The following is a 24,142-nucleotide window of genomic DNA, read 5'->3' on the forward strand; positions in this document are numbered from 1 at the left end:
CTCCTAACAACATGGCAATCCAGGCAATTGCGCCATATTCTTCAGCTTTCCCAAGTGTATTACCAGGGGCCTAAATCAGAAGTCAAGCAGCTGAACATGATGCTGGTAGCACAGGCAGCAGCTCAACTTGCTCTACCAGAATGCTGGCCCTTCTGTACATTTTTTAAATTAGCCTGATCTCAAGTTTTATTATGGAGTGAACTGTCTTATTAATCTTAATTAGTGCCTGGGAACTTCAAGTTATACAATCGTCTTTGGCTGGTTGAATTTGTCCTTAAAAGTATTCTTAGATAGATAGTGAATGATACAAAAGCTGAATTATTTAAATGTAAATTGTTATTTTGAAAAAGAGAACTTTTCTTCTCTTGGGATAAAAAAATTTACTTATCTCTAAGATTATATTTCTGGAAATCAAGAAATAACATGAAATCAATTTTGCAACTCCTAGAATCACCCTCAATTATGCATTTTTTTCCTAAGTGCTAACAAAAATTCTTAACTATATGATTTAAAAAGTACAATACAAAGTGATTTCAAATAATGATATTGTCTAACTATTAAAGGCACAGTATCCAAGTTAGATATATAGTATTTGGATAAAGTGCTAAAATCACAGGGCTCATTTTAGAAGCATTTATCTTAAGTGACACCCACTACATCTATTTATGGGGCACAGAGTGGCATTTCAATACTAACATACAATGTGTGATGATTAGATCAAGGTAATTGTCATATCTATCACCTCAGAGACTTATCATGTTATTGTGTTGGAAACATTCAAAATCTTCTGTAGCTATTCTGAAATACTCAATTAATTATGGTCACCCCTGGTTATCCTCCTGTGCTGTACAATATTAGAAGCAATTCTGTCCAAACACATTCCCAAATTCATTAATCATCCATTCTTGTCTCTTAACCTTCTCAGATTCTGTTATCTAGTCTTTTCAATGAAACCAACACTTTCTGTTTTATTTTTAGCCTTCACACATAAGTAAAAACAGATGATATCTGTCTTTTTGTGCCTAACTAATCTCTAGAATTACATCCATGTTGCTGGAAATTGAAAAGCTCAATGTTTTCTTTATGACTGAATAATGTTTCACCATATATGCATAATGTTCATTTTAACATATACTATTTAGTATACCACATTACAATGTAGGCTTTTGGGATATAGATACATGCTTTCTATGAGTACCATAAATCGGCTGTGCGATGTTACATTTTGCCTGGTAACTTCACAGACATCTTTACAAAGTTAGAACACTGTTTATTTTGATAATACAATGATTCATTTAGTGCTTGAATATCTATCTTAAGAATATACTACTGTTCATATAAATTATAGTTAACATTTGTGTAGAGCTTACCACATATCCAACTCTGTCAAGTGTTTAGCTTTTGCATTTAATCCTACAAGGGACTTAAGATGTAGACGAGACGCCCTTGTTTTTCCCACCTCTAAGCGAGGATACTGAAACAGGGAGGTTTCCAGAGGAATAATAAATGACAGAATCAAGAATCTAAGCACAAGGTCTCACAGAGGGCCTGTCTTAACTACATCAAACCTTGAATCCCTTTGCTCAATAAAGACAAATTCAAATATAAGAAATTCAAATATAATATGATACATAATTTCAATTATTAATCAACTAGAAGAGTTACAAAAAAGACAAACTTCTCATAGTCTAAACTGGATTCCAGCACAATTTAATCAGTCAAAATTCTGTTAGTTACTACTTGGTAGAACACGAAACGTTCCTTCATTCCACTGAGTGACAAATCCCCTATACAGGAAATATGAGAATAACACTTCCTCTCTAAATTGCTGTTTTTACATTATATGAAATAACATGCCAGAATAACATTTAAGTTCATATATAATTTATCAGTAAAATAACTCATAACTATGTGAGTATATAATTATCCACAATTATATATTGATAACTAATACTGTAATTTATTATATATGTATATGATTTATTAGTACAAAGGAATCCTTATGGATAATATTTGATACTTCTAAAAATGAATATGAAAAGTTAACCAAAGTATATTAAAACTTTTTCATATACTTTGTAACCAATTTCTCATATCCAAGGCATTTTGCTTTTTTGCAGTTTGGTAGATTCAAGCAATATTCCAGTAAATATTGTCCATACACCTTTTGCAATTAGATTTCTACTCAAGATATCTATAGGTGAAATTTATATAGTCCAAATTTGACTCCTTGTGATTGCTACAAAAAAAAATCTCTGTAAGTTAACCCTTTTTCTTTATTTATTAGATTGGGGAATGTGATATTTATTCATATGCATCAGTAATTTTTGCCCTATTAGTTGTTAGTCCACGCTTTTTTTCCTGGTGAATTATCTTTTCATTGATTAATAGCATTTTCCGTATAAACTCAGAGTATCCACCCTTTCTGTCATACATATGGTATTTTCTCTGAATTTGTGCTTTATTTTTACTCTTAATATACATACTATCTGGGCCCAGCAGTGTGGCCTAGCGGCTAAAGTCCTCGTCTTAAAAGCCCCGGGATCCCATATGGGCGCCAGTTCTAATCCCGGCAGCTCCACTTCCCATCCAGCTCCCTCCTTGTGGCCTGGGAAAGCAGTCGAGGACGGCCCAATGCATTGGGACACTGCACCCGCATGGGAGACCCGGAAGAGGTTCCTGGTTCCCGGCATTGGATCGGCGCGTACCGGCCCGTTGCAGCTCACTTGGGGAGTGAAACATCGGATGGAAGATCTTCCTCTCTGTCTCTCCTCCTCTGTGTATATCCGGCTGTAATAAAATGAATAAATCTTTTAAAAAAATATTCATACTATCTTGCTTATATTAGGTTTCAAATGTTGATTTAAAAAAAAACTTTGTCAACTTCCACATTATAATTTGGGAAGCTCATGTCTACTGCACAGTCACATAATTATCTTAATCAACTGCTTGAGTCCACACAATGGAGGCATGCATACAGGTTTATCACAGTTGAGGAAAGAACCAGAGCCAAAGCTTCTACCCAACTGGAGCATACATCCTCTTTATATGGAAGTCTTTCCCAACAAAAGCTACTCCATAAAACTAAATAATGGCCATACTAGACACATGGATGTCAACATGGGGGCACAAGAAATAAGAAACGAGGTAGCATGATAATTCCAAAGGAACTAATAACCATGCAGAAATCATATCATTGCAAAATAAATGCATGAAATGGTTTTAAAAATCTGAAAGTAGCCTTAAGAAAACTCAGAGACAAACCACCTGCAGAATTCAGTTACATGGCAAAAACAGTGAATGATAAGAATGAGAAGTTTAACAAAGAGATTTTTTTTTTTAAAAAAAGTCAATCATGGTGCTGGAAATATCAATCATCAAAGTAAAACAACAACTACAAATTAAGAGTTTCAAAAGAAGGCCAGGCCAGGCAAAACAGAAACATTCTTGAACTTTGAAGATACATATTTTTGAAGCAACCCAGTCCAGCCAAAGTTGAAAGAAAAGAAATAAAAGATTGAAGAAATGGTTAGGTTAGTGGCTAAGATGAATATGTCCTATACCTTGGTAGAAATCTTGATTCCAGCTCTCAATTACAGCTTTTTACCAATACAGACCCTGGAAGGCTACAGTGATGACTCAAGCAAGGAGACCCTGCTTGATTTCCCAGCTCCTGGCTCTGATCTCAGCCCTGGCTGTTGTAGGCTGAATGGAACCAGTGACATTAGTTCTACCTGATAGTTTAGTAAACGGAAGTCCCACATTGCTTCTGGTTCTGACCCCAGTCTTTCTATGAGCATTTGGGGAAATAAGAACTCTTTTTGTCTCTCTTTATCATCTTTCCTCAAATAAGTAAACTAGGCTAAATTTTAAAAAAGAATAACAAACCCTATGACACCTGTAAGAGCATCATGAAATGAACAAATATTTGCATTATGGGAATAAGGAAGAAAAGGAAAAGACAATGAAAATCTATGTAATGAAATAACAGTTGAAAACTTCCCATGACTTTAAAGAGACAGGAGAGTTTAGGTTTAGGAAGCTCAAAGGGCCCTAAACAGCACAAAAATAGCCTTTCAGGCATTTTATAGCCATACTGTCCAAAGTCAAAGGCAAAGAGAATTCTTAAAATTCTTAGCAAGAAAAACATTTGGAGTTATGTACAAGTCTCCACTGGACTAAGATCTTTCAACAAAAACTTGCAGGATAACGGAAGGATATGTATAGAAGAATCATGAAAGAGTAAAAAAAATGTCAAACAAGAATAATATACTCCACAAAATGTAAACTTAAAAAGAAACTTTCCCATAAAAGCCAAAAATATAGGAAGAGATTACCAAGAGATCAGACTTACCAGAAATATTTTAGAGACACTTACATGAGAACTAAAAGGCAAATAATTACCATGATGAAAGTTCACAACTCAAAAGAGAGAAGGCAAGGAGAATCAAACCTTTTCACAGCACAGAATCACTAAAACCACAATGATAAATGGTAAGAGAGGCAGAAAGCAACAAATAGTATATGAAACAAGCAGCAGGTAATTAATAAAACTATAGAAAGAAATTCTTACTCAGCAACAATAACCTTAACTGTAAATTAATTCAATTACCTAACAAGAAAAACCAACAATAACCTTAACCGTAAATTAATTCAATTACCTAACAAGAATATATATGCTGGACAAATAGATAAATCCGACTCATGCATATACAATTAAAAGAATTTTATAGCAGTGATAAAGATGGAAACAGGAATGAAAGTGAAGAGCTGTGGAAAGGTATCCACATAAATGCAAATCAAAAGGGAGCAAATGTAGCTATATTCATAAGGTAAACTTTGTAGAAAAACTCATTAAAAATAGATAAGGTCAATGTATCTTGAGAAAAGATCAACTAATCAATAAGATGTTACAATCGCAAACAGATACACATAACACCACAACACACAAATATTTAAAACAAATATAGCTAAATCTAAAGGTAAATAAATAGTCCAATACAATATGTGGGACTTCCATACCATACTATTACAGGTGAAAAGGGAGACATCACAACTGATACCATAAAAGCACAAGGACTCATAAGAACCTACTGTGAATAGTCACATGCTAACAAACTGGAAAACCTGGAAGGAAAGGATAAATTTGGCACCTGTGTTGTGGTATAGGATGTTCAGTGGCTATTTGATATGCTGGTACATCTCATATGGGTACCAGTTTGAGTCATAGTTGCTCGATTTCTGATCCATCTGCCTGTACATGCCACTGGAGATGACCAAAGTGCTTGGGTCCCTGCAACCACATGAGAATCCCAGAAGCAGCTATGCAAACCTGTCTTTGTCCTGGCATAGTCTCAGCCATTGTGACCATCTGGGGATTTTACCACCATATAGAAGATTCCAGCGTGGATTCACATATACCTTAATAGAGATTAGATACTCCTCACTGGGGAATGGAAGATTTCTTTGCACACCCCTCCTAAAACAGTTCTACACCTCAACTGTTGACATATGTCTTGCTAGAGTTATAAGCCAGTTTAGACTATCCTAAAATCTGCCAAGTTCAGCAAAATTATGCTTCAATGCTATGGACTGCTAAATACTAAAATGAGGATAGACACGAGACAGCTGAATAGTACCCTATAGCCATTTTAAGGTGTATAGAAGCTAGTTATATATAAACTAACATAAAAATGTCAATGAAGTAGTCACAGGATGTGGTTAAGAACTTGCATCTTGTAACAGATTGGTTACTCAATACCATGACAATTAATTCCATAATGTTGTAAATTGTCGTTGATGTTATATTGGGGCTTTTAATTGATAAGGATGATATTCTGAAGGTAGCTTCAGACCAGAGATGATCTCCCCAAGAAACTATTGAAAGTATCTGGACAATTAGATGCTTGACTGTTTGCTTGGTATATGCTTGCAATGAAAGAATCTAAACTGAATTTGATCTGTAATACTGCAACAACGTGGAGGAATCCACCATGGAGTTGGGCGGGGGGAGAGTACGGGGAGGGGTTGGGGGAATCCCAGAGCCTATGAAACTGTGTCACATAATACAATGTAATTAATAAAAAAAAGAAGATTCATATTCTCATTCTCTCTCTCTATCTCTATCTCTCCCTCTGTCTCCCCCTTTTTATAATTCTGCCTTTCACATAAATGAAGTAAATCTTTAGAAAAAGGATAAATTCATAGATCTGTAACCATTTAATTTTTATGATTAAATCAGGAAGGGAAAAAACCTAAACAGATTAATAAGGAGCAAAATTGAAAAGCCTCCAATCAGGGAAGGGTATTTAATATAACAGTTAAGATGTCTTTGTCCCACTTCAGAGTATACAGGTTTCAGTCTCGGCTTCAGTTGCTAACTTCAGCTTCTTCCAATTGTAATCCTTAGAGGCAGTAGTATTGGCTCTAGTAATTGGACTTCTACTACCCATTAAGGAGATCTGCACTGCGTTCAGTGATCCAGGTATATGCGTGAGATCAACCCCAGTTGTCACAGGAAATTTTGAATCAACTAGTGGATGACAGTGCACTCAGTCTCTTTCTCTCATGCTTTTCCTTCCCTCATTCAAATAATTTCTTTTTATAAATTTTGTCTTTGAAATTCTACTTAGTAGAGTACTAAGCCTGCAATTATAAATTGAAATGAAAGTATGTGATAGAATAAGTTAGGGGAAAAAACTAAGGGAGAAGGGGGGAGTATCTTTATATTCATAGAATTGTATCTTATATAAAAGCTATTCTCTTTTTAATAAAAACTATATTAAATATTAATTTTAAAACACGAAAAACAATATTTCTATCCAATTCAAGTGTGTATATATGTATGTATACATAATAAATCATATCCCATATCAAAACTTCATTCTGATTGCCATACATCTAAATCTACAAAGCATGTAAAGAACAACAAATTCCAATTATTCTCAAGCTTTTCCAGGAAATTGAGAAAGAAGGAATGCTGCCAAATTCTTTTCATAATTCCAGTGTTTCCTTGATCCCCAAATGAAACAAAAAAGCAAGAAAAAAAAACTATAGATCAATATTTCTTGATGAATCCAGAGGTAAAAATGTTCAAGTAATCACTGGTAAATTAATTTCGACAACACACCGAAAGGATCATACATCAGGACCGAGGGGTGTTTATTACAGGGGTGAAAGGACAAGTTAACATTCTCAAGGTAGCAAAGAAGACACACAATATTAATAGAATGAAGACAAACATTATATTATTTTCTCTATAGACATAAAAATTAAAAATGTGGAGGGTTATGCGGAAAATAAAGGAAGTGTGGCTGTCTTCTTGAAACTGTACCTGTTGAATACATGAAATTATTCTTATTATATTAATTTAAAGTTTGCTTTATAAAAGAAAAAATCATACTAAGCTGGAATATGAAATCACTGTATATGCATGTGGTTGGAAATAAGTAACACCGAGGTAAAAGATAATTTAATTTACATTAAGAGCAGGTTCATGATCCTGTATTCAGCAAATTTTTTTTGAAAGATTTATTCATTTTATTACAGCCAGATATACACAGAGGAGGAGAGACAGAGAGGAAGATCTTCTGTCTGATGATTCACTCCCCAAGTGAGCCACAACGGGCCGGTGCGCACCGATCCGAAGCCGGGAACCAGGAACCTCTTCCAGGTCTCCCACGCAGGTGCAGGGTCCCAATGCATTGGGCCATCCTCAACTGCTTTCCCAGGCCACAAGGAGGGAGCTGGATGGGAAGTGGAGCTGCCGGGATTAGAACTGGCACCCATATGGGATTCCGGGGCTTTTAAGGCGAGGACTTTGGCCGCTAGGCCACGCCGCCGGGCCCTTCAGCAAATTTTAAGCCAGACTTTAATGTATGGAGATCATTTATACAGGAAAATATAGCAGAAACAGGCTTAGATTTGCTTTCTGCAATCTTAAAGATTGAATTCTTAGAGTTATTAGGCTGTTAACTACAATGTAAAAAGATGCTGTCTCAAAAAATAGTACACAAAATATTGGCAGAAAAAAGATTTTCTTCAGAAATCATTTTTACTATTTATATCAAAACTATTACTGGGTAGATTACACAGTTTTTTCAAATATGGCACTCCCACAGTATCTGGTCTACATTTTTTTTTTCAAAATTCTTTCAAATATTTGGCTCCCAATTTCCCAAAAGTCAACATAATGTCTTTCCCATTAAAAAATAATAAAAACATTTTATTCCAATTTAACACATGGAAATTTTACTTCACAGATCCCAAAACCAATTTTTACATAATAGATTATTGCATACAACAGTTTTACTCAATTGAAATTCACAACTTTTTCTCTCATTCTGTTTGTACACACATCCAGAATTCTCCACAAATGTTATTGGAAAGATTGGCCTCATTTGCCTGATTTCTCACTATATTATTTATAAAAGGCAGCTAGAATTAAAGCTTAGCTACTATTCTCTTAATCTACTCTAGTTTATGCTGCTGTTATATTTTCCGTATTTGTCAGAACCCAGAACAATAAGAGGAGTTTAGCTCAAACTAAATCCACATGGATTTGCTAATCCATATTTTATTTTCAGGTTTAGACTTAAAAGTATTAGTCATTAGAAAGTGCTGAAGAAACAAAGCTACCCTCAGGTACAGGAAATACTTCAATGTCTAATTATAGCAATGGGAAAACAAATTTTTAAATCCTAGAATAAAAAAAATAGGAGATTATTGTTTTGAATGCACCTACATGGGGAGATTTTATCTACAAACGGTTGAGAAACTCGTGAAATCTGCACTGCATTGCTCTGTAAGGCTGATTAGAAACCCATAGTCTATAAACAGAGGTTTATAAACTAAACCATAGATGTATAAAACCAAAAGAGGAGAGGAATAAGTGAAACAACGTGGAAGAGGACTTCCAAAATTTTGTGGAAAGTGGATTTGAAAATTCCTTATGTTGAATACCACAAGCAATCATATGGGCCTTACCTGTAGACATAATGTGGTTAACACACACATACACACACCCCCTCCCAAAGTGTTTGATTTTGACACTTCAATATTTGCAATTTAAAGTGCTTTATAATAGTTAAGGTTTTAGCTTAATAAATAATATTAACTAAATATTTCAAATGAATGCCTTTGGAAAGCTTTTCAATTCCAGGAAAGGCTGTGATTTTTTTTTCTTGTATAAATTACAACCTTCAGCAAGAGGCAGTAACTACTGCATTACCCAAGGGCATTCATCCAGCAAATCTAAATTCCAAAGAACACCATCATCTTAGGAGAATCACTTAATGACTCAGAGCCCAGTAACATATCTTTTAAAATAATACCATGGCGCAAGGAGTATTAATCTGCTATTTTTGCAACAAGAATTAATGTACTTCTTTTGACCATTTCCTACATGAAAATGGATATGGCTGAATTAACAAATGTTATCAAAATACTAAAAATTCTACCTCTGTAATCAGTTTCACTTATAAATAGAAGACAGTATGACTTTATTTGATTCCCTACTGGGGAATAAAATTACTTTATTCTCTACTATAGGTCTCTAAGTTGAAACTCTTTTGTTTATTATATAATTATTGCAACAAATATTTTTTCAACACTAAACATTAAAACAGTGTTACAAAAATGAAAAATATCACTTCTAATATCCATTCTGCAATTTAGAGAATAAAAATGTGCTAACAGCCCCGAGTTAACCCAGATCATTGTAAAAAAAGATGTCAGATAAATATGTTAAAAAGGATGTTATTTCCTTCAGAAACTCATGCAATTTGGATTTATTTTCTCATTTTATATTTTGCAGTTATACTTAATGTACATTGCAAAAGGCTTTTCATTTATATATTTTTTTCAGGAAATAAAACACTTTGCAGTGGTAATATAAATACAGCTTGGAGAAACAACATCTAAGTTGAAAGAGAATTTAATCTACACAAAGAGCAGTTTGCTATTCCGTGTCCCTTGTATAATACAGCAAGGTCTTTATTATTATTAATGTTTCAGGACCAGCAAAACACAGTTTTATATTTCAGTTTCTTCATTTCACAGTGAATGAGTAGATAAAAATGGTATCTAAGAACATCATAGACTATAGCAAGAAATTGCATTTTACAACAGGTAAGAAAATGTTCCCAAGAATGTTTACACTTAAGAAAAAATCATCTTCTGTTGATATCACCTCTCAAAGAAGCAGGGAGGGAAGAAAAATGGACCAGGCTTCAGAGCCTGGCGTAGTAAAACTCAAGATGCTGCCTGACTGCCTTACAAACTGGAAGCATTACTTTGCTCATAATTAATGGCTTTTTTTTAGTTAATTTTTTAAAAACAGAATTGTAAATATTCCCAGTCAAACAAAATACTTCTACCACAACTCCTTTTCCAAGTCACAATTATACTTTTACTAAGACAGAGTGAAACAAACTTGAAAGTTCTTTCCAGTTTTAACATTTGCCTATGTTCTGATCATGGGCTTCTCCTGTGCTTTAGTTTTCTCCAACATGAACACAATTTAACAAGAATGAACGCCAAATAAAGCTTTTGAGAGGTTTGAATAACACTACACACATAGCATCAAAAACACACTAACTCGTAGTTTACCTTGAATGTGAGAGTCTTGATGCAATTCTAACCAATAACTTGTTTTAATAATGAACACTCTAATGCTAGTTGTGTGTTGACAGGATAATATTGTGAATTGTCTCAGCAAATATTTAGTGATCATTTAGTATATACCAGGTGCCCTTTTTCATATTTGCCATCAAAATACTACAAATTGGTAAACATGACTATTATTATCCCTGTTTTACGGATGAGGAAGTTTGGGGCAGAGAAAAAATGATGAATGTAACACAAAGAAGAGATAAAGTGAGGTCTGTTTTAGATGGTAATCAAATAAGTTAACACAGAAAAATATCTTTTAGCTGGCATGCAAAATCTAAATTCAGAGACAGTCTGTTAAGTATAATCTATAAAGTTAATAAACATGGAAAAAGTCATAAAAATCTATAAAGTCAACAAAAATCTAAAAAGTCAATAATGTACATTTTTAATATCTTCTCTTTTAAAAAAAGATGTATATTTGTTTATTTGAAAGGCAGATTTTTAACAGTGAAAGAGAGACAAGGAGAGAGAGAGATCTTCCATCCAATGGTTCACTCCCAAATGGTTGCAATGGCCAGAGCTGAGCTGATTTCAAGCTGAAAGCCAGCAACTTCCTGGTCTTTTGATATATGCATGGCCTGAGCACTTGGGCCATCTTCTTCTTATTCCAGGCCCATTTTACAGAGAATTGGAGCAGCTGGTACACATATCAGTGCCCAAATTGGACACTGACATCTGCAGGTAGAAAATTAGCCTGATAAACCAACACGTTGGCTCCTAAATATTTTCTTAAGACTTTAAGACTGAAATCTTGAACTACAGGCACTGTAATTCAATTTTTTTTAAATATAAATTTTATATTTGTATTTTAAATACAAATTTAAAATATGGACAAGTCTTTCACAGAAAATATAACGCCTCTGCTATTTCTTAAGCGTTCAACGAGGCCAAATCCTTAGTACTTTCAAGTATATTATTGGCAAACATGTTCTCATGGCAGTTGAAAATTTCTGATTCCAATTCTAAATTGAAATAGTTCCTGAAAATGATGTAGTTTCTCATGTGTAACATTTCTCTGTGCTCTCATATTTTTACTCATAAAAAGTGAAGTGCAGATATATGTTAACTATCTATTATCTCTTAATTACCTCTGCCCAGTCTTACAGGTAGGTACACTTAAGAGCTTATCAATTATCCCTCCAGGCTTTTTCTTCAGTATTCTTTGAAAAGTAATAAATAAGTAAATAAACCCAAGAAAAAGCATATTCTCTCTACATTATATTCTGTGAAATTTGCTTTTATTTATCAATTAAATATGATTAAATCAGTTACATATCAATACTGATGGCAATTTATTCTTTTGTAATGTCATGGAAACCCATAATATATTTGGAATGTAATTATGCATACTATCTTTTATCGACATTTTGCTTATCTTTTGAAAACTATAGGCAGAATAATCAGTTGAGAGTTTTCAAACTCCTTTGTGTTGTTTTCTGCTTGACTGATTGTCAAAACATCCTGAAACACAGAAAAGACTGATGAAACTTTGACCCCAAGAAGGTGGAATGAACCTAAATTTTATTTCTATGCATCTATTTCCCACTGGTCCTCATTGTGCAGTACACTGATAGATCATGTAACAAAGTCATAGATAACTTTAGTGAACAGCATTACTGAACTAACAGGCTATCACTTGGATCTGAAACAAAACAATATGTGATAAACAGTAGACACATCCATTTACAAATTGAACCCACATTGGAATCACTATCAACAGGATGTGAAATGGAACTTGCAGCCTGAATCTTAGCAGGTTGACTGCCTGCTGAAACAGAAATACAAACATTTGTCATAGGAAGCAAACAAAGTCTTGCAAGAGAGAATTCCAAATCTGTGGGCTACCACAGTACATATTGTCAACTTCAGGGCTTCAGAATATGTTCACTTAAATGGAAAAAGTGACTTTGGATGTGATAAAACTTCAGACTCTGAGATGGGAGTGTTGGTTATCAAGGATTATACAGGTCAACTGAGAGTAATTCTAAAGGAAGTTAAATTCAAAGGCAAAAGAGTAGGTTAGAGTGACAGAATATAATAACTCATCCCATTATTGCTGGCTTTGAAGATGGAAATAAGCAATAAGTGCCCACATGGAAATTAGGTACATCACTTAGTACCCTGGAGTTCACAAAGCAACACTCACCTAGAAGGTGGGCCCTAGGATCTAGGCCAACTGACCCAAACCCCACCAGTTCTCCCGTCCCTGGGGCTCAGGAACCCAGCCCCCACTACACAGGTGGGCCCCGGAACCTAAGCCAAGCTGCGTGAGCCCTGTCAGGTATCCCATCCTTGGGACTCACATACCCAGCCCCTGCTGGACCTAGGATGGTGTGACTCACCTCAACTCAGCATCTGCAATCTTGTTGCGCATCCTGGCCTAGTCTAGCTGGCCTCCAATTCCAGTTGTCACTGGTGGTGGGTGCTGCATCCTATCCCAGCCCAGTCTGATTGCCCTCCTGGTCCTAACATGAACTGGCAGGTGTTGCAGCCCGATCTGGCTCCTCCTGCCCCCTGCCCTAGTGTTCAGATTTACCAGGGCAGCTGAGCACACTGGCTCCCTGTGGGGAGGGAAGCTCATCGGGCCTCCAGGACCACCACATCCTGGAGGTCAGGTTTTCTGACCTGCACAGGTGCCTGCATACATATATATTTTTAAAATAGTCTGTTTTTTCATGCCTATAATAAATAATATTATCCAGAAAGTAAAGAAGGGAAGGGAAATGTGCTACTAATTGAGTAACTCTTATTTTCTATGAAATTAAGAACTGCTAAGTAGAGGACTAGAGCAGCCCAGGATGCAGGCTTGTCTTTGGACAGTCCACCACAGGGAAACCTCACAGCACAATTTTGACACCTCAGCATTTCAGAAGCAGCACTTCTCTTTCCTCTTGGATTTGATTAACATCAGTATTTCAAAGAATTACAAGCATCTCATTTCAAGCAATGCTTTTTTCCTTCCATTCTTGTGTGTCCCTTAATTATTAGCTACAGATAAAAAATAATTCCATTTAAATTCTTTCCATGTGATCAGTCTCCTAGCCTTCAAATACATACTTGTAGAAGAGGAGAGGTGATTTTCATATACCATTTATGAGCAGGAAAAATTACAAAGAAAGATGATAGAGGAAATAGGATTCAATGTCATAAGATATGATTCTCTGTGTGATTTCATTTGCTCTGTCTTGCTAATACAGATTAAGCTGGAATCCTTGAATTGTACATATGAATCACTATTATTTCTTATTTTATTCTCAGTGATAATACTACCTGGAATTTTCCCTGTCACCTTTAATTTCATTGTAATCATAATCTCATTAGAGTTTGCCTACATGCTACTGTTCCTTCATTGTTTTTCAGCCCAAGTATTGCCAGCATTTTGTGTCTTCCTTATCTTGTTGTTGCCATAAAATTCTTACACCAAATCAGCATTTACCTAATGTTGCAAAAATGAAAACCAGTATAAGGCCTTAGCCATGCTAGGTGCCAGTGCTAATGTTAAGCACCTTGAAATCTTACATTAATCATTTCTTCTTCATTCTCATACCAATCCTATAATAAAAATACGAGCAGTTTCTGGCATTTATGAAAAAAGTAAAAGTAAGTGGTTGAATCATTTTACCAAAATCCTAAGAATCCTAACCAGGACGAACGAAGGCAGCAGTCATCTCACTAGAAGTAGCATCCTTAGAAATGGAAAATTTTCTGTGGAAGTTATACAATGTTTTTAAGAGTGATTTCTAAAATAAAAATCAAAGGAAAACAATGCATTTGAATTCTGGGAGACAGAGTGAAGACACTACAGTTCCTTTTGTAACTCTCTGCCTCATAGGCTCTTCTGCATCACAGTTATTTCTAAAGATGAGGGGCAGGTGTCAGATGCAATGGTTAACAAGCTGCTTGGGAAGACTTGCATCTCACATCAGAGTTTCTGGGTTTGAGTCTGATCTCTTATTCCAGTTTCAGCTTCCTGCTAAAAAAACGAGGCAGCAGGTGATGGGGCAAGTGTTATGTGCCTGGTACCCACAGAAGAGACCTGGATTGGTACTTTGGCTCCTGATTCCAGTCTGTCGGGAGTCAGACAACAGATGAAAGACCTTTCTGTGCCTATATATTTGTGTTTCTTTTTGCCTTTCAAATAGACATTTTTAAAGTGATATAGTGGAAATGATTCAAATTGTAGAACAATGTTTAAATTTTTTAGCTGTATAAAATTTTAAAAACCAGATTTTTTATATATACAGATCTATAAAAATGTTACTTCCTATCCTATCGTCAGGTAAAATGTGGGTAGAAGAACATGTAGACAGAAATGCTACCACAAAAATCTATACAGGGAAACATGAACATATGGAAAATCATTCCATCAACTATAGTGAGTTTTATGCAGATTGTGAAAATAATTTATGACATTGAAAGCTGGAAAGAAAATAAGTAATCTATACTGATGAGAAACTATCCAGGAGGAGACAATCTCTCCATTCCTGGATCTAATTTAGGCTCTGTGAGAACTTAAAGTCACAATTTTCAATAATTTCCTAGAAAAAGAACACAGAATCAGCTACTTCTTTTTTTTTTTTTTTTTTTTTTTTTTTAGCAGAAAGGACAAACTCCTATTCATAACAACCCTAACCCTGGTCCAGAATGAACTGGTTTTAAATTGTTTTCTAAGATGCCTGCCTTGCATAGTACTGAGTGTACTTTTTCCATTAAACTTCATTTTAGGGCCAGGCATGGTGGCTCAATTGGCTAATCCTCCACCTCCAAGCACTGGGATCTCATAGGAATGCAGTCTCGTTTGCTGGCAGCTCCATTTCCCATCCAGCTGCCTGTTTGTGGCCTGGGAAAGCAGCAGAGGATGGCCCAAAGCCTTGGGACCCTGCACCCATACAGGAGACCCAGAAGAAACTCCTGGTTCTTGGCTTTAGATAGGCTCAGCGCTGGCCATTGTGGCCACTTGTGGAGTGAATCAGTTAGTGGAAGAATTTTTCTGTCTCTTCTTTTTCCTGAAATCTACCTTTCTGATAAAAATAAATAAATCTTAAAAGAAAAACCTACTTATTTCCAAAGTTTAAAAAAGAGCACAAAACCTCTCAGATTCCATGCGCAATGTATAGACAGCATTTCAAGGAAAATCATTTACTATTTTAATTTAATAATACTAATATACCTATTTTAGATACTGCCAAGAGTTATAGGAAGGGGGAAGCACACTAATTAGGTAAAACTCCATAAAATAATTCCCTGGAGAAATTTAAAATACTCTAATAAACAGAGTATTTTAGAATAGAAAACATACAACTAAAACTATGTAAGAAATCTGAATTTCCTATTCAAAAATATCTACACTAATTTTCATTCAGCGAATTATCCTTCCTGCAGGATTTAATGCTGTTAGGCCAATTTGTTTATTTTTCCACAATCTTCTCATATTTGCTTGTGTATAAGCCTTTATTTCTTCCATATGGAATCAGTATATTACAGTTGCTTGTAAAACCATATTTTTTCTGTGAAATTTAAGAAAATAAAATTATTAAACTGGAATTGAAATGTCAAACTTCTAAAAACTCATCCTGGGTCTGGAACTGTGGTGCAGCAAAGTAAACAACCATCTATAGAGCCAGAATCCCATCTGGTCTGCAGCTCAAGTTCCAGCCGCTGCACTTCTGAGCCAGCTCTCTGCTCAGGCACCTGGGAAAGCAGTGGATCCTACCCACCAGGTCGAAGACCCAAAGCCCAGGGCTCCTGGTTTCAGCCTGGTCAAGCACAAGTCATTGTGGCCATTTGAGGAATGAGCCAGAAGTTGAAACATCTCTTTTTCTGTCCTTTTTTCCCATAGTCCAACTCTGTCTTTCATCTTAGTAAGTCGATCTTCCAAAAACACAGTCAGCTTTTGGATATAGCAACTCTATCCAAGTAATTACCACTATGGATGTGCAATGGAGTAACGCTGATTTTGTTCCTTGATATTTGGTGTTGATACTGAATGAAATATGGCAGAGTCATAGATAAAGGCAAAATTTCAAGCAAGAGAGATAGCATAGGGATTCAAATATATTTCAGAGCTATACCAAAACCACAAATGAAGTGCTCACTGAAAGTTAGCAAATTAATAGACAAATTGTTTAAAAAAAATCCATGTGACACCGATATGAAAAATCATTTTAAAACTTAGTTTGATAACAACTGATCACCAAATCTAATGAGTATTGTACAATCAGTGCCCTCTCATTGGGGGATAACTATGTGTTCCCTTAAAGAGAACAAAGAAACTTGTATTGAACAGTAAAATTTAAAATGTTTGAATACCATAAGTGTTCAGATTAGGATATATATATCACTTATCATATTTGTAACAAAATAAATTAGACATTTCATCCTAAATCTTGACAGAATATTGGTCAATTCCTTACAAAAGTTCTACATCGAGTTAGAAATCCTTGTTGGGATAGCCTGCTGTGATAATCTTATTAAGGTCAGCACTGAAGAAATCTCAATTTTACTATAGGTGAGTGCAAATCATTTATTGCTTTGCCTTTGTGATGCTGAAGCAAGTTGGTTTTCAGAGTCACATCCAATGTTGCTAGTCTACTGGTAGCGAATCCAGCTCAGGAACCATACCCTATACAATTGGGATTAACTCTGGTTGTCTAGGGCATCTCTATACTGGCTCTTTAATGACAAGTGTGCAACTGGAACATCAATGGACATTACACTTATTTTCACCCAGAGATTTGTTCCATTTTTTACACAGTCAGAAAGACAAGTTATTTCCTAGAATTGCTAGGGCTCTGGAATTTAAAGCAATATTATAAATGACTTATTTTGAACCATGTATATTAGAGATAATGTATTGCATGGAGAGAGCACAGATAATGCATCAACATGCTCTTGTAAGAGTTCCATTTATGTGTTAAGACGGCTACAATGTAATACCCACATATTTTGTAAATCATATCTGAATATTGCTGTGAATTTAGTTTATACAATGTGATTAGCCTTTATGTCTGTGGACTTGACCAATACAGATTATTTTCCATAAAATAAGAGGTCCTCATTAGACTATTATTCATAAGAAAGAGAAAATTTTGTCACAAAACATTATGTTTGCACTGAATGTTACTGTATCAGCTCTTCCCTGGTTCTTCAGCCTGCTGGTCTTCATTGCTTACTATAGACTTGCTTGCCTTGAGAATTGCATAAGATATCCCATGAAATAAATTCCTCTCCTCTGTTATTCTTTTCCTCTCCATCTTGTACATGTATGCATATGTTCTATTGGTTTTAGTTCTAATAAATCCTTCACTTCTCAAAAACAATTCATTACATTTAAATAATCCCAAATCCTTATCATGGCATATAAACTCTTCATCACCTAGCTGCTGAAGATAGCAGCCCACCTGTCTTATTACACTGAACTTCTGAGCACTCTTTCATATTCCTTTGCTGTGGAATTTTCCTTTCCTACAAGAGTGTACTCCATTTTGCTCAAGTTCTAATCAAATATCATGCAAAAACTTCACGAGTCAGAGCGAGGGCCTTGAAGAAAAAGCATTAACATAACTAGGAATCTTATTAGAAATGAGTCACAGTACTTATCTTAGATCAACTCAAGCAAAACTTACATTTTAGTAGTATCTCCAGGTGATTCACATGCCCATTAATATTTGAGCTACGTGTGCTTAAAGTGATACTTCTCACTTTTATACTTATCATTTAAATGATACTATTTATCTATTCATTGATTTTTTTTTCCATTACTACGCTTATAAATCTTAAAAAATGCGAGCTTGGGCTCCATGCGGTAGCCTAGCAGCTAAAGTCCTCGCCTTGCATGCACTAGGATCCCATATGGGCTCTGGTTCTTATCCCAGCAGCCCTGCTTCCCATTCAGCTTCCTGCCTGTGGCCTGGGAAAGCAGTCGAGGATGGCCCAAAGCCTCAAGACCCTGCACCTGCATGGGAGACTTGGAAGAAGCTCCTGGCTCCTGCCTTCGGATTGGCTCAGCTCCAGCCTTTGCAGCCTCTTGGGGAGTGAATCATCAGATGGAAGATCTTCCTCTCTCTCTCACCTCCTCTCTGTATATCTGACTTTCAAATAAAAAAAAATACATGTTTCTTAAAAAAGTAGCAGAATCAAACAAATAAGCAAATGAGATGAAGTAGATACAGGTGGTAAGAAGGTCAGGACACCCGGGAAGAATGCAGAATGAAAAAGAACAATGAAAAAGAAGAGCAGCTGGCAGTGGCATTTGGTAACTAGAATGCCATTAATTCTCTTAAAAAGAATGGACTGCATGACAAAACTGTTTAAGGAACTGAAGACTGAGCAATACATTTTCAAGATGCCTAGTAGGGAACAAGGAGTGAGGCATGCTGGTCTTCATCCTAATTGTCACTTACTTGGAACAGATTAGTCGCCATTCTTCCATTCTCATACTTAAGGATTCAGAAATAATCAAAGGACAACGGGTTTCATCAAATAGTAACATTACCCTCTGGAGAGGGAATATTATTGAAGATATGTAAACAGTTCCTGCACCTCACTGCCCAAGGCACTCTATTTCTAGAAAACAGTCACTGAAAAAGTACATGTGTTACAATCATCAAAACAATGGAAATGTATAGCATGCTTCCATTATCTTGGTGCTTTACTTTCCGTGCTATTAAATCTGTTTCTTCATACTTTTTAATAAAGAATATATTGATGACAGGCATACCTTTACATATTTTTGAGTTAGACTGTTGTTTGTTACTTAGTTTCCAAAGATCATCCACCATAATAATATTATTTAGTCTCTGTCTACTGTATTTAAGACACTTTCCTCCTGGAAGAATTTTCGTTCATTTTCCCATTTCTTTTCTTTCTAAATGCTTGTTTTTTTTTTTTTTAGATGAAGGGCAGAGGCACAGACGGAGAAAAAGACAGAGATCTCATCCAGCTGGTTCTTCCCCACACCCTCTCTAATGGAGGCAAAGGCAATGCTGGGCTGGGCTGAGGCAGGAGCCACAAGTTCCCCTGGGGTCTCCCAAGTGGGTGTAGGGGCCCAAGAACCTGGATCATTCTCTGCTGATCTTCCAGGCCACCAGAAGGGAGCTAGATCATAATCACATCCAAAAGATATAGTACAAATTAATTAATAACATATCCTTGCATGGTATCATCATGTTTAAATGTCTTCTCTGTGTATGTGTTCTGAGAATGCTTTAATTGAAGACATAGGGAGAAGATACTGTTAATGTGGCTTTTATTATCTGAATATTTATTCACTCTTGAAATATAAATAAGATGCTTTGCTACATTCTGTTCTTACATGAACTGTACTTGAAGCAGCTTTAACAAACTTACAACTATATACTGGTTGCTGAAAATGCTCATCTACTTGTTTTGAATGTATTCCAGAACTTTCACAGGTTGGATTTTTGTTTCTTGCTCAATTTCAAACTGACATATGCAAAAGCATAATAAGCATTTGCTATTTAGTCCATAATGTGCAAGAGAACAGATTGTTTAGTATTTTAAAAGTATCCTACATCGGCTTTTAACTAATCACTCAGTCACATGAGACAAGCTAAGGAAAGAATAAAATGCCAGCTATGTACACATCATGGAAGTTTGAATTTAGCCAAATACCTTGGCAGAAGGAAGGGTACTATCTATTCTAGATAACAAAACGAGATGAGGTACCTTTTTCGGGGTGCGGGGGAACAAAGTGTGATTTACACAGGAAGAGTCAAGTAGTCCAGGTTTGTTGAGATTTGGGCAGTACATTCTACACAATTGTATTCCCCTTAGACTCTGGAACATTCTGTATTATCTTATCATGTAACAGATGACTAGCCACATGTCCAAGGAGAGGAAATCAGGGCAGCCACATCCTGCTATATCAGGAGATGCAGGAATAAGAAAACAAAAGTGAAAGCTCTACTCGAGGAATAGAGTTCACTTTGTGATTTTAGAGTTTTTAATGTTAGTGGTACTTCTTGATAAATGTGAGCATACTGAAAAGTCTTATTTATATAAAAAGTACTTATAAAATATATTTTAAAGTCCAAGTCACAACAGAATCAAAGCACAGCTTCAGTTTCTACTTTAATTCAAATGTGTTCACTCAAAAAGTCCAGTCTTCTTTGGCTATCACAAAATATTTAAAAATATTTATGGAAATGGCCCATTTTTCCCAGTCTCAAAGTGCTTAACAGATTAGAGAGTTATTATAGTAATCTGAAATAATTCCTCCATAACACAAAATACAGCATGGCAGTAGTAGCAGTTAGTTCAGTTTAAGTCAACTTTCTATGCCTTACCTACTGCTAGTATTTAACAACACCTCTTCTAATAAATGTCAGGCATTAATCATTTGATTGTAATTTAAATGAAATTTATGTCATTCCAAATTAATTAATACTAACTTTAAATGAATGTCATAAAATCAGAAAAGGGATCTCACATTTATATTTCATTTTGCCAATCTTCACTTTTGTCAGAAAAATCACAGACAGGGTCTCTAATAGACATGCAGAATTCAGTATAATAATTATTCATCATTGAATAACATGAAACAATTCATTTTTAAGAAGTATTTATTTTACTGGAGAGTAAGAATTAGACTCACACACATAGTAACACACAGGAAAGAGAGAGAGACAGATAAAGAGAGAGAGAGAGAGAGAGAGAGAGAGAGAGAGAGAGAGAGAGAGAGAGAGAAAAGAGAGACATAGAGCGATCTTCCATCTGCTGGTTCACTCCCCAAATGGCTGTCACAGCCAAAGCCAGGCTGTTTAGAAGCCAGGAGCTACTCTCAGGTCTCCCAGGTGAGTTCAGGGTTCAAAGGCCTTCAGCCATCCTCCAATCTCTTCCCAGGCCACCAGGAGAGAACTGGAGAAGTGGAGCAGCGGGAACATGAGCCAGCACCTATATGGGATGCCAGCACCACAGGCAGAGGATAGCTTGCTATATCACTGTACTCGCCCCGAAATGAAATATTTCATTTTTTTTAAGATTTATTCATTCCATTACAGCCAGATATACACAGAGGAGGAGAGACAGAGAGGAAGATCTTCCATCCGATGTTTCACTCCCCAAGTGAGCCGCAACGGCTGGTGCTGTGCCAATCCAAAGCCGGGAACCTGGAACCTCCTCCGGGTCTCCCACGCAGGTGCAGTGTCCCAATGCATCGGGCCGTCCTCAACTGCTTTCCCAGGCCACAAGCAGGGAGCTGGATGGGAAGTGGAGCTGCCGGGACTAGAACCGGCGACCATATGGGGCTTTCAAGGCGAGGACTTTAGCCGCCAGGCCACGCCACCAGGCCCGAAATATTTCTAATATATGTGATTTTATCACCATCCAGTTACTATCAGAGATATAATAATCATTTATGGATTAACTTCCTTAGCTTAAATTTTCCAGTGATAAGAACACATTTTGAGTCACTATCTTGGATATATTTCTTATTATATGTTTTTTATTGCATTTTAGAACATAACATGCATACTTTTCACATAATACATCTATATATAAAGAACATGCAAGTCATATATATCTTTCTGCCTAGGGTAGCATTTTGTATGTCATGTAGATGATAGGTAGATAAATAGATAGATCGATCCATAGATAGAGATAAGTGTAGATATCTACATCTACAAATCTTTTTTTAAAAACAGTTTATGGGCCTGGCGCAGTAGTCTAGCGGTCCTGCATGTGCTGGGATCCCATATGGGTGCCACTTTGTGTCCTGGCTGCTCCACTTCCCTTCCAGATCTCTGCTGTGGTCTGGGAAAGCAGTCCAGGATTGCCAAAAGTCTTGTACCTGGCACCCATGTGTGGGAACCCAGAAGAAGCTCCTGGCTCCTGGCTTCAGATCAGCTCAGCTCTAGCCATTGCAGCCACCTGGGGAGTGAACCAGCAGTCAAAAGATCTTTCTCTCTGTATCTCCTTCTCTCTGAATATCAGCCTTCTCAATAAGAATAAATATAAATAAATCATTTTTAAAGTAGCTATTCCAGAATAAAATGTCAGAAGGACTTCAAAATATTAATGGAAAAAATTATATCATTTTTAATCACTTTTCCACAAAAGATTTAAAAAGTGAACAATTCTAAAATGGACACTTAACTGCTTATTTACTTAGCGAATAGATCTTTTTAGGGGCTGGCATTACACAGCAGGTTAAGCTATTGCCTGCAATGCTAGCATCTCATATGGGCAGTTTGGTTCCCAGCTGTTCCTTTCCCAATTTAGCTCTCTGTTAATGCGTCCAACAGAACACCAGAAAATGACTCAAGTGCTTGGGCCCTTGAAGCCACATGCCCATATAGTTAGATCCAGATGAAGCTCCTGGCTCCTTGCTTTGGCCTAGTCCAGTCATGGCTGTTGCTGCCATTGGGGGAGTGAACCAGTGAACTGAAGATCTCAATTATATCTGTCTCTATCTCTCTGTAACTCTGCCTTTCAAATAAGAACTAACCTCTAATTCAATTGCAGTCAATACAGACTAAGCATGACTCTATTTGAATTTTACATAGAAACAATTTTAATTTCACAGCTCTTCAGGTATAAATTATCTGTTTGCTTCTATTTCTGTGTGTTATTGCATGATATATCTATACATACATCAATTTATTAGTTATAGATATATATATACATACATCAATCATATAGTTAATAAAATACTTGAGGAATTGACTTTTGAAACACAACTAATAATGTTGCAGTGATCATAAATGTGCATGTTATGAAAATATGTATGCTGTGAAGCACATTTACATTGTGTGCATTTGAGGAATAAGCACTATATAAGAGTTTGACTCCAATTTCGCTATCACTCTTCTATTAGTGCTGTGACACCATTGCCTTCACTTGGCCACTCATATCTGTCAGCTCCCTACCATCTCCTATGCTTTAGCTCCCATATCCCTGCAAGACGGTAAGACAGCGTGTCAATCACTCTCAACTATTGGTAGACGCACTCAAATCATGCTGACTTCTGTCCACAGCAATGTGTCACTCTTGAACCTTCTGACCATTATAAAATCCCCGTCCAGTCACACTGTCATGATCTCTTAAGATATTTTCAACCTAACAGGCTAATGTTCTCCACTCCCCACAGACTCATGTGATATAAGTAATATAAGATTGGTACTGTAGTGTTAAGGAGGTGGATTGGAAGTTGAGCAGCTGGGACTAGAACCAGTACCCATACAGGATAATGGTGTTGCAGACTTTGGATTGGCCTGTTAAGCCACTGTGTTGACCCCAGGAATGATTATATTTCTAAAAATCCATGTAATATGGCATGGAATATCAAGATAATTCATGCATTTACCAAAGCCATCAGTTACAACAAAGAAAACACTTTTCAGAAAGAAAATTTTAGGAAGAATAGAATGTTCCTCTTAGTCTTTTGTTTTCCAATTTACTTGAACTAATGGCGAAAAGTCTCTTTAGCCACAGTGAAAGAAATACACTTTGT

General features: G+C 36.1%; 1 protein-coding gene across 1 annotated transcript in view; it reads right to left on the reverse strand.

Annotated features, from left to right (window-relative positions):
• Nucleotides 1-24,142, reverse strand: part of CTNNA3 (catenin alpha 3) — a 1,173,927-nt gene that overhangs the window by 336,395 nt on the left and 813,390 nt on the right. The gene's annotated exons all lie outside the window — the stretch shown is intronic.

Source organism: Ochotona princeps, chromosome 13, assembly GCF_030435755.1.
Source record: "Ochotona princeps isolate mOchPri1 chromosome 13, mOchPri1.hap1, whole genome shotgun sequence".
NCBI classification, from domain to species: domain Eukaryota; kingdom Metazoa; phylum Chordata; class Mammalia; order Lagomorpha; family Ochotonidae; genus Ochotona; species Ochotona princeps.